At 50.8% G+C, this 11,540-nt stretch overlaps 1 pseudogene; it reads right to left on the reverse strand.

Annotated features, from left to right (window-relative positions):
* Positions 1–976: 976 nt before the first annotated feature.
* LOC114208824 (tyrosine-protein phosphatase non-receptor type 2 pseudogene) lies at positions 977–2,642 on the reverse strand (annotated as a pseudogene).
* Between the last annotated feature and the right edge of the window lie 8,898 nt (positions 2,643–11,540).

Raw genomic sequence — 11,540 nt, forward strand, 5'->3', positions numbered from 1 at the left:
CTTCAAAACTTCAGTCTAGTAAACTGAAATCATGGATAATAAAATGATGCTCCTTATTTTTATTTTCTAAGTCACGATTTACCCCAATTATAAATTAGGGTAATTACATTGAAATTTTCATGAAAATTAAACAGTATTCATCACGGGCTTTACAGAAACCAATTTCTTTACACAAAGTCTTGACCAAATGTTACCTGACTATGCCAGTAAGGAGAATTTTCCTTCAAAGATATTTTTAGGGAAAACTTTTGTTTGTTTGTTTTTCTTTTTAAAATTGGGAAAACTGTAAAACATAAAAGAAATGCAAATATATAGTAAAAATTGCTTATTCAGAGTTAGTTCTAACTGCTCGTATCAAACTTCTCTTTAGGAAAATGTATTCAGTACAATTGAATCAACACACAATTTATTTTTTTATGGTAACAGATTTTTCAAATTGAGTTTTTAAAAAGTACATTTAACTACAAAAGTAAGATTAAATAGATACTTATAAAATATATTTACCCTGAAATGGCTAAGAATATAAAATGTCGATGTCCATGTCAACAGTACATTATACATTACACACATTATTTAAAGGTCCTTTTCTTTCCAGTAATAATGTAGATAAAACCACAATATTTATTGCTTGTATCAAGTGCAGGTTAAAATCCAGTTGGCCTCCAAAAACCAATCCTTATGGTAAAGGATTTCTCAATCTGGTCAGGTGAAATAGTACGCTTAACAGGTATGAATACAGTTGCAAAATGTACCAGTTTTCAACAAGCATTCAAGTTTTTATTTCAGATAGCCGTTTACAGTTTGGGGACAGCGCCCTGAGATGTTTGGGCTGGAGACTGAACATATCACTTCTCTGGCTGGTGTCTATTCTACCGCACTGTCTCTGGGGTGCGAGGAATCTGCTACCATCAAACCCTGGGACTAACGCAACACTGTCAGCTACGAGACCAGCAGCTCGCTGGGCAGAACTGTTTATTTATAGGACATTCTGCTGAAACAGCAGTGTCCAGCCAACAAAAGCACCCACCAGAATGAATGACACAAACCCCATCTTAGTGAGAATAGGTTGCCAGTATAACCACCTTTTCCTTTCTCGTTCAGTCTCATTTAGCCTCTGTTTCATCTGCTGCACCTTCTGAGCCGTGTCAGCCTTTCTGTCCTCTCGAATTCGTTTCCGTAGAACACTTTCGCTGTTCTCTTCCGTAGTACCCTGCATTTTAGAGCATAGTCCTGTATATCTGTCACCTGTCAGTTTTTCTTCTTCTAGGCCTATCCTATTACCATTGTATTTTTCAGTCATTATTTTGGTTGGTGAGTGATCAAAAGCAGGGCATAAGTCTTCCTTAGAAAGTTCTTTCCACCGTTTCTGTATATTTGAATCTCCCTTTATAAATTTTCCTCCTTCTATTATAGTCATATATGAAAATCTGAGTTGATCTGGTGTCTGAATAAGTCCCATTCGATATTTCCTCATATTCAGTAACAGTTGTTTAATGTTAATATCATCTCCTTTTTCCATCAGAACAAGACAGGTATCTACTAGAGAAAAGGCGCCTGACCGCCCAATGCCTGCACTACGGTGGATCACTGCAGGCCCGTGTTCAGGATTCAAGGAACCAGACTCTCTCACTTTAAGTAAGAAATTGAGAAATGAAGCTGGTGATCCAGGGACTCCAAAATCTGGCCAGGTAGTATAATGAAAGTGAGATATTGTTCTGGTTTCACCACTAGTGATATTTTCTAACTGCAGTAGATGTACTGTATCATATGACTTCACATCTTCTGACAAGAACATCACACTGAATCCTGTTTCTTTAAACAGCATCTCTCGATCATCTTTTGTTGGCCAGTGCTGTGCACATTTAACCGATTCCTTCTCCACAACTCGGTTTAGCATGACAACTGCTTTGGTTTTTTGCTGCCAAACCATGAGCCAGAAATGGCAACCTGTATTAGGAAGTGGGCCCTGTGTTAAGATGTAACTGCTCTGCGCCTCTTCTGTATCAACTAAACTGGCATTTATATAATCATTTTCAGCATTTTGCAGCTGAGCACGACTGCGATCATATGGGCTTACATCTCTGTATCTGTTTCGATTTCTGTCTTCTGGAAACTTGGCCACTCTATGAGGATAGTCATGGGACTCATTGTGAATTTCCAAGTACAGCTGTTGCCAGCAATTCTGAGCATCCAACTCCTCAAACTCCTGTTCGACGGAGGCAGACACGGCGGCGGGAGCGAGCTGGCACGAGGGGAGCCCGCGCCGGCGGAGAGGCTCAGGCCCCGCCTACTTTATTTTATTTCTTAAGATTTTATTTATTTATTTGAGAGAGAGAGAGAGAGAGAGAGAGAGCAGGGGGAGGAGCAGAGGGAGAGGGAGAAGCAGGCTCCCCACAGAGCAGGGGGCTGGATCCCAGGACCCCGAGATCGTGACCTGGGCTCAAGTCAGACACTTAAGTGACTGAGCCATCAGGTGTCCCTTCTCTTCTGTTTTAAAGGAAATGTGAGTCCATAGCCAGCTCCAGCAGCAGCCTGTCCTGGTTCCACTTTTCTTTACAAACCCCTTCTGCCCCACTACGGCCACCATGGCCTGACGTGGTGGTCACTGAGTGAGGGTCTGATGTGTCCATCTGCACAGCCATCCGCCGGGAGAGGGGACGAGAAGCCCCCTAGCTTGTGTGTGCTTCGGATCAGGGCGCACAAGATCGGGTAGCCTGCTTCATCTCTGCGCCCAGCACAGTTCCGAGCAGGCGGGAAGAGCTGCCCCATGAGAAGTTCAGAACACTTTTCTAAAAACCTCAGAGCTTCCTTCCAGCTCCATGAACGCATCTTCTAGAAAAGACTGTAACCATTCCTAAAATGTTAATCACTCCTGTTGATTTTCGTTATTTAGATGATTATTCTTAGCCTCGCTGAAGAATAGGATGATTTCGTTGGCAGCAGAAAGTAGAATCATTTTGTTTCTCACCGTGGGACAAGTAAAATTGACAACCTCCTCCCTTCCCGCTAAGTCATAATTAGAAATTAGAGCTACATCAGACTGTTCTCGGCAGCTGTAAACTCTGGCAGGAGCATTAACGAACACCTCAAAACTCTGTCAGTTACTGAACTCATGACATTTTTTCAAATAATATAGGCTTACTTCGGCCCCCTGTAAGAGCAATCCAAACAGAATCTGGATCTTTAGATAGTTCTTGAAGTATTTAAGAATTGCCCACTTTTTAGTGGGAAAAAAATTAATCTCGACTTGTTCTTGGAATCTTTCCTTTTGAGGTTGAGACACACTCGGGTTTTTATTCTCAAAGCAAACTGTTTTTACAAAATTGTTACGATGGGTACAAAGGGTAGAGGTGAAATTTTGAACCAGGTCACAGGTGTCTCTGCTGTTTGTAATCATGCGTCCTGCATATGAGCCTGTAACCCGAGCAAATTGGGTCTGCTCACATAAAGCCATGTATGTGGTTGATTTGCACTATTGCCAAAAACGTTCTCACTGTGTATGCAATTTGTCAAAACAATTCTGAGGCTTGCATGAATATTTGGATCATGAATATTCGGATGTTTCCATAAGCTTTTGTTGCTTGATACATGGCATTTGGGTGGAAGTTTAGTTCATTGTGAGTTTTTAAATTATAGGTTTAGTAAAAATTTTAGATTATTTTTCACTAGGAATTATGTGACTGGATGTGGGGCTTTATACAACATGATAAATTTTAAGCAGTTATTTGAAAACTCTCTGAATTCAGTGAAAATAGCCTTTTGGGGACTGATTTAGACAATTATAAAGGAACAATCAACGTCACATGCTGGCTTGTGTTTAGAAGCCGCTTTTGGGAGGCAGGGCAGGGAAGATGTCCATGGGTTGTTCCTGGCCTTTGAGCCACATTCGGGTGTATTTTCCCTTGAGCCATTTGGGTCCTGCGAGGGGTCCACTTGATACGAAAGAACCTCTCTGCTCCTGGGTCCCCTTGATGGCCCTCTCTGATTGCAGGGCCAAGGCAAACTCATGGGTTTCCCCCTTTCTAAGGGCAGCCTGGGGCTGTCTCCTCTGAGCCGATCGCCCCTGGGCCTTTTGTCACACAGCAGGAGTCACGTCTGCAGGCGGATGGGATGGTTTCAAGCGTCGTGTGGCCTGGGGGCTCATGGCCGTGACCCTCGTCTGTAACCCCATCCGGGTCAGGCCTGGTTCAGGGGCACAACGGCCCAGGAGCGTGGACGACTCCTGCCCCACGAGGCTCCCTGCCCATGGCAGCACGTGGGCTGGTGGCAGAAGCTGCAGGGACGGACCTCATGGAAGCCACGGCTGTGGCCGGGCGTGTCCTGTGGACCTCCTTCTCCATCCTGAGGGAGCCCCCCCAGCTTCGGTGCTGCAGGAGGCCCCGGCAGGAAGTGCTGTGTTTGGAGGGAGTTGCAACATGCCGGCGCATTCCAGACACTGAGGGTGTCCGTGATGCTGTGGAGGGAGCTGGTCACAACGTGCCGCTCAGCGTGGAGGCCTGGGTCCGCCTGCATGAGAAGGGGCCAGGGAGCGAGGATGGGGTGTGCGATGGAAGGCCCCTCAGCGCGGGGGGCGTGGCAGGGCTTGCCGTTGGCCCTGAAGTCTGCGAAGACAGCAGGACCGCCCGTGATAGCTGCAATCCCTTCCGGAAGCCCGAGTTCTCTGTTTGTGTTGCAAGGCGGGAAACTGAGGCCCTGGGCCCCCACGTACCCTGTGTCCGAGCAGACCTTCGCTGCAGACAGTGCAGACCTGGGAAGGGCCCCTTTCCCCAAAGCTGCGAGCCAGGGATGGGGGTCTGGATCCCGGCTCTGGGTAGGAGCACCTGTGCGGCAGTTACCCAGTGCAGCCCTCTGCTCAGGCTACCGCCTCCACCCTGGCCTTGTCGGTGGAAGGGGGCCTAGCCGGAGGCCTCGGGGGGCCAGGGAGGCGGGCGTGGTCTCCCCGCCACCAGACTGCCGCTGCTTCGGGGACATTTAGTCATTTGTCGCAATGACACGCGTCCCGATGACACGGGGTGCCCGTGAATGCTGCCAACAGCCCTACTGGGGCCGGGCGCCCGCGCAAGCCGCAGCCCACCCACCCAGAACAGGAACATCTACACCTGATGGGGGAACCTCACTTGCACATGATTGATCTGCTCGTAACAAAGCTAATAATTACACGGCTCTTCATTTCCATCCGTCTTTGTAACATGAAATTTCCCTCAGTGTGAGCGGCCTGGGCCTGCGGGGGTAAATTGGAGAGCAGAATGGCTAACCGGCAGGTGCTGCGTCGATCTCCCCCCCCCGCCCCCGCCCCCGCAGGTACTTCCTGAAGACAAACAGCCGCACTTGCGCTCCGTTTCAGATGTTTGGTTTCATTTTGATGTATTTTGAAAATCCACTCACTTTTAGGAAATCTTAATGTTTGAAATTACTTTTATACCCTCAGTCCCGTACATATTTTCCCACATAACATTGTCAGACCTGGAGTCTACCTTAGGTTATGGCTTTATTTCAGGAGACCTAAGAGCATGTCAACACGGAAGTGCTAACCTGAGTAGTAGCCATGGCGGGTCCCTGGTCAGTGTTCTTCTTCACCTTCTTCCTCCGGCCCTTGGTGTCTCAAAATAGCTACCGTGTCACAAACAATTTGAAACCCAACCCCTTCTAAAGAGAGAAAGGCCTTGTAACAGAGCGGTCTCATTTCTAAGACTAATACAAGTGTCTTCTAATTCATGTATTCAAAAGGGATTTTACTGCCCCATAAGAAAGGCTGAGAAAGGAGTGCTCGGTCCTGGTGCTGGGATTTGGTGGGGTCTGGTGAGGTTTGATGGGGTCTGGTGGGGTCTGGTGGGGTTTGGTGGAGTTTAGTGGGATTTGGTGAAGGTTTGGTGGAGTTTGGTGAGGTTTGGTGAGGGATTTGATGGGGATTGATGGAGTTTGGTGGGGTTTGGTGAGGTTTGTTGAGGTTTGGTGAGATTCGATGGCATTTGATGGAGTTTGGTAGGGTTTGGTGAGGTTTGGTGAGGTTTGGTGGGGTTTGGTGGGGTTTGATGGAGTTTGGTAGACACATGCAGACTCACACTCACAACTCTCTCACACACTGACATGCACACACTGACATACACGTCCCCACTCCCCAGACTATTGGGAGTCCCCAGTGTTTCCCCCCAGCCCTTGACAATTAGTGTCCTGAAGTGCCTGCTAAACATCAACGTACAGCTTCCAGGGTCTCTGAACCTGCGAGTCTAGACGGGGCCCGGGCACACACCTTGATAAAATAACCCAGGGGAGGAGGTGTAGGCGACACTGGCCTCCAAATCTCCTCTGGCTGGAGCTGGCCCAGCCACTCCAGGAGGCCCCTTGGTCCCTGCGGCTGGATGGCTTCCCTCCCAGCCACTCCTCACACCTGCCATCGGCTGGGTTTGCATGTTTTGCTGCAGGAGTTGCTTTCACGCCTGCGTCCCCCAGTAGGCTACCAGCCAAGCAAGGGCCGGGTCCATAGACAGACGATTGTCGAGTGGCAGCGTGACTGTCTCAGCAGGAGTGGGGCCATGGAGAGGCTATTTCAACGCTTCTCGTGTCTTCACCCTCAACACCCGAGCACTGGGAAGTCTGCCATTCTTCCAGCCTCTCGTGTGTGGGCCTGGCAGCGCTGTGTGACCTCCGAGGGGGTGCTGGTTGCCTGCTCTCTGGGCTTCTCAGGTCCCATCTCTTGGCCGCGCACCTCCTCAGTTTAGAAACCTCCCACACCTCGCAGGGGCTGGGAGAATGGAGGATCTTCCAGGAACCCTCCCTCTGATTCATCTTCCTCCTGCTTCTGTGAGCTGGGTCCACTCTGCATCTTCGTGCTGCACATCTTGAGTAGAATGTCTCTCTCTCAGAGAAAAAGGACTTGCCTTTCAGAGCAAAAGCGCCACCTGTCCTGTGCGGTGGGACAGACTGCATCCTCTGTACACCGTCCTCCTTGGCTTATGTGCCAGGGACAACATTCCCCACATCCTGCCTCCTGCTTTCGAATTTGTGTTTCATTCTTAGTCCTCTGTCATGACAATTAGGTGTCTCTTAACCTCTCGAAAATCGGGAGAACAACATTGCCTTTTGAATTTAAATGTGCACATTGATTCATGATTGATCATCAGATCCAAGATTTGCAAAGACAGCTTAAAGAAACAGGATGGCTCCCAAGTGAGCAAAACTGAGCTGGAAGCAGATGGAAGGCATTTGCTTAGTTTAGGAAAGACTGTCTAATTAAGGGGGGATTGGTCAGCTTGGAAAATGAGGCAGGAAGAAGTGGTTCTGTCAGGGGCAGGCGTTCGTCTTCCTTCACAGTGTGCGCACTGCCTGGGGGTCCTCACCACCTCCAGGCCACACAGCTCAGTGAGGGACCCCAGTGGACCCGGTTCTCGCCGAGTCGGCTTGTGTTCTATCGCTGTCTCTCCATGCACCTTGCAGCTTCCCCTCCACCATGACGTGACTTTGTCAGATTACTCATCCATCTGATTGGCCATCCAGCGCATGTCATCTGTTTGCTAAAACGACCCGCACTCGCCCATTTTGTTCTTGCTCGCCCCTCGGTCTCTTCTCCTGTGAGCTCTGGGTCCAGTTCTAGCTGCTCTCACCCTTGGCATTCAGTTATGGAACTGAAGTCCGAGCTGTCATCTGCGGTGGACAGCAGAGAGTCATCCTCCTATGTCCACCGAGTTGCCCCTGCTCCCACGGAGACCATCAGGTAAAGGCAGCGAAACTTCTCTTCTACCCAGCTCTTGCTTCTTTCTCGGCGCCTCGTCTGGGGGGGCTGGCCTTAAAACCGACAGGGCACAAAGCTCCAGGTGGTGCTGGAGGCATGGGGGTCCGCCTGTGCCAGGGAAGCTCAGGAGAGTCTGTGGAGGGACACCTTGGGGCCAACTGAGTGCGGAGGTGTCACTGTGTGTGCATGAGACAGTGGCCCCAGTGGGGAAGGTGAACCGGGGGAGTGAGACATGAATGGGGTCTCGAAAGAGATGACCTTGGCAAGTGGACAGGAAAGACGGATGAGGAACATGTGCAGAGCTGAGCAGAAGCCAGCAGGAGACGGAGGGCACTCCGAAGAGCGGTTTGAAAATGCACAGGAACCGAAAGCCGCTTGGTCGGCACGTAAGGAAGCTTCCACCACGGCACTGGTTCTTCCTGGACGCCGTGGACTTCTTTCATGACGGTGAAAACGGAGCCAAATGCTCATCTCTCGTTATGGACTTTCAGGTATTGGGCAAAATCCCTGTGAAACAAATCACAGGAAATTCTCTGCTGAAAAGAAATCAGCGACGGATGTTAAGTGGTAAGAACCTCTTGTTCACGCTCCCTCTGAATTACGCGTCCAGACTTGGAACCACAAAGAGAAAACATCCTAACTTAGATATAAAATAGAGTTTACGTATGGAAGGGGGATAAAGCCTGGGTCCGGAATGGCAATGTTTACCGAGCATCAACTATCTGCAGGACATTTGTGGGTGTTCCTTAGGTTTAGAAAGCACGTTTTCATGGATTACTTCAGTTTGGGGATTATTACCCGTTTGCACGGAGGAAAAAGCCTCCTAAAGCGCTCTGTTTGGATGTTCCTCTGTTACTTGAAATTCATCATGTCCAACAGCCGGAGCAGGACTCTCTCCCGAAGTTGGCTCTCACGGCCGAGCAAGACAGAGCCAGCCCGTGACTCGTGGAGGGACGGCATCTGTAAAGAGTTACATGGAGACAGAGTGTATTGTGGAGTGAGACGGAGTGAGAACGTGTGTTTACTCCCTACCTTAAAGGTATTATGCTTGGTAATGTTTTCATTATTATTATTATGAAATTAATTAATCAGTATTAATTTTGAATCTCAGCCAATACAGTATTTAAATTCCAAAATAGAGATCTTCTTGCAGCAAATGACATAGAAACGATCACTAGGAATCTCGTAGAAACAGAGAGAGACAATATGCCTGACATTGGGTAAAGTCCCAGCAATCCAACGAACTAAGTAAAAGTCTGGTTTAACTAAGGCCCAGAGGGTGTGTGTTTAATCCATATTAGGCACTAGCTGTATGCTTGGAGCTGTACTTGTAACTGTTACTTGGACCAGACTCTGTATTGGGTGGGCAACTCCAGTTTCAATGCAGGGAAAGTGAACTTGGGTCTTCCAAGGATTCTCCAACACTTGCCATGGAAGGAGCCTGGTAGAGTGGGTTCCCTGCCCGGCGCCAGGTGGTTGGCCTCGCCGGGAGCCCTGCTGGGAGAACGCACATGGCCTTGTGTGCGTATTCCTCACCCCAAAGACAATGGGATGGGAGAGTGAGCTTAGTTCTTCAGGTTCCACACGCAAGAAGTCCTTCTCTCTAGAACTTTACAGCTAAGCAGAAATTGCAAGCTGGCATTTCTCCCACGTGGGACACCCTCATGAGTGTTTTGCAAGTCCAGAGGCAGCCAGGCAGCCAGCGAGGCAGGTGACAGATGCAGGGAGCGCACACTTTCGGCCGTGTGCTCTTGGAAAAGACGAGCTCGGCTCTTCTGAGGAAGTTCAGTAAACGCTAGCCACTCTCGGGGATTTTATTGTGAACCCGTCGACCCACCCTGTTCTGGAGCCTGACTTCACCCCATTCATGGCCCTCCACTCTGAGTTTACCTGAGCCTGATGGGAATTGATTCCAAGGGCTCTAAAATTAGCTCCGTACATGGTTACAATTGTTACAGTGTCTCGGCGGTCGCTGCCGTGGCCGGGCTGTGCCTCCGGCCATTGCAAAGGTGCGCCCCCCATGCGGGCCCTGGAGCCCGAGTTAAGCCTGCCCCCGAGTGTCGCCTGCAGAGCTGGCTTCCTGGGGAGTGGAGCTGAGTCCCGGGGCTACGGGCTGGGGATGGCGCAGACAAGGCTGCGCTGTTGCCGATGTTTGGACACTTGGTGTCACTTAACTCACTGGCGGGTGCTGCAACTAGATAACCTTGCAGCATCAGAAGGTCACCGTTTCCTGGCCGGGCTCCGCAGTGCAAGGCACAGAAACTTCGGGCATCTGGGACCCCACAGTCCTGACAGGGCTGGCTGCTGCCTCCCCGCCCTTGGCTCCCTGCACTTGGGGATGCCGACAATCGGCATGTCATCTGGGACATGCTGTTGCAGACGGTCAAACGCACATCTGAGTTTGTGTAGAGCTTTTCCTCTCCTGAGGTAGAGTCTACACCACCCAACAGAGACAGTAATTATCCGGGAAGCTGCCTTCCACTTTCTCCTTGGTAGCTGGGAGGTGACCTCCGAGCGTGTGGGCTGTGCCTCTGCGCGCACCATTCTGGGCAGGCCGTGGCCGTGGAACAACTGGTTGTTGGAGTGAATTGACCGGCCCGCGTGGACGCAGCCACCTTGTGGCTAAAAGAACCCGATATCCCCAGAAATCTCATGGGTATCCTTTGTGGGCAGCCAGAAAGAGTGGTCTGAGTTCCACGGAGCTGTTCCAGGCCGTGGGCTCTGTCCTCAGTGCCGTCCCCACTCTCTCCCTCAGATGCCCGGCTGTGAAGTGGCCCAAGCGTGGGCGGCCACAGAGCTCTGAGGACTGGCTGCTGGCTGGGAACCCAGCAGACAGAGCCTGCGCGGACCTGCCCGAAGCCCACGTCCAGCCCCGGAGCCTGGCCCCCGGCAGCCTGCTGTGCCGTCGGCCGTCGTGGCCTGGGGCCACGTCCTGCGCTCCCAGCCTCCGTTCCCTCCTGCTGCTCAGCCAGTCACCAAGGGACCTAAAGGCAGAAAAGACAACAATTTGCACAAGGGATCCTGGCCACAGCGGTGAGCAGGCCTGTGTTGGCGCTGGGCAGAGACGAGTGGCTCGTCAGATGGAGAGTGGGAAGAGAAAGCATGGGCGTTTCTGTGTTTCTACTCTTCAATTTTCCACGAATATGGTAGAATTTCATGCAATTTTGTGCTTTTGAAACATGTAATTTCTGCCTAAGATATTATGCAAATAGAGATTTCTGTGGCAGTTGACAAGCTTCATGGTCCCCCTCCCCCCTTCTGAGTGGCCTCCCTGTCTTGTCCTGGTCCTTCTGGGTTTCACTGTGGCCGTGTCTTCCTTCCTCAGCCCTGCCTCCTCCCCTCCGCTCCCGCCTTCTCATGGGCGCCCCGCGCCTGCCGCCTGGGGTCTCACCAGCTGCGGGGGCCGCCAGGACGAGTCGCTGTGGAGCTGCCATGCTGGGCGCTTGACACTGTGTTGTCCACTGAACCGCCCATGCTTCTTCCCAATGAAGTGGAACTTCTAACAACTAGCTGATCATAAATTCGATGCGTCTAGCATGGCGTTATCACAAGCTCGCCTGCCACGGGGTCTCTGGTCATCCCACGGCTTCCTGGTGCTGCCGCGGCGCACGGACCACGTGCATGTGTCCGCCGTGCCATATGGCTGCACCACCCACGGGTGCACTGGCGGAGGGAGAGTCCACGAAGCCTCTTATACTCGGCAAGCACAGTCCGCGGCTCAGGGAGGGGCGGGGGGAGTTCAGGACAGAGGGCAGGGGTGACGCCCCAGTTAGACACAGAAGTGCCATCCCAGCTGCTCCGTGGCAGTGAC

This window comes from Eumetopias jubatus, unplaced genomic scaffold (genome assembly GCF_037043125.1).
Source record: "Eumetopias jubatus isolate StellerSeaLion01/CBP00866 unplaced genomic scaffold, mEumJub1_p1.0 scaffold_16, whole genome shotgun sequence".
Classification (NCBI taxonomy): domain Eukaryota; kingdom Metazoa; phylum Chordata; class Mammalia; order Carnivora; family Otariidae; genus Eumetopias; species Eumetopias jubatus.